The sequence below is a fragment of the Condylura cristata genome, unplaced genomic scaffold, assembly GCF_000260355.1.
Source record: "Condylura cristata isolate star-nosed mole 26May11 unplaced genomic scaffold, ConCri1.0 scaffold00025, whole genome shotgun sequence".
NCBI lineage: Eukaryota > Metazoa > Chordata > Mammalia > Eulipotyphla > Talpidae > Condylura > Condylura cristata.
The window spans coordinates 22714842-22715528 of NW_004567126.1; positions in this window are offsets into that span (position 1 = coordinate 22714842).

Consider the following 687-nt stretch of genomic DNA (forward strand, 5'->3'; position numbering starts at 1 on the left):
GGGAATTAAAGACAAGGGAACACCCACTAGATTATCCAGATCTCTCAGCTGACACTTTCCAGGCAAGTAGAGTATAGCAGGAAATATTTAAGGTTATGTTTCTGTGATGTTCAAATTAGATCTTTCAAACCTGAATAAGAAACTTTATTAATTGAAAGGATAGCACCATAAAGCTGATCTTCAAATAGTACAATGAAATAAATTCACCTGGAAGACACCAATATCATACAACCTGGAGGATAAACTGCACTTTGAAAATTATTTTTCCCATTTTGGATCAAGAGGACTAACATCCTTCCCTTACCTTTAATTTATCAATAAAAAAAAGTACATTTGTCTGCTTATCTTTCTAGTGAGACTATACATATCCAGTAACTTAGATTGCTCAACCAAGCCATGATACTGCAACAAGGACTTTCACAATTTGCTTATAAAAATCTCAATTCTGGCCCTCCCTGGTGGCGCAGCGGGTTAAAGCATAGCACTGAGAATCTAAAGCCAATTCCGCATGAGTTCGATTCCCACCTGCCCCGGAGGTGACCACATGGTGTGGCAGACCTCTCCTAACCCGCCCGCTGCTCCCCTCAGCAGTGTACTTCGTCGATCTGCCTGTTCTGCTCCCGACTCTGTCTCTGGTGAAGCCTCTCACCGCCCCTGAGCCTCTGGCCTGTACCCCAGTTCTGTATG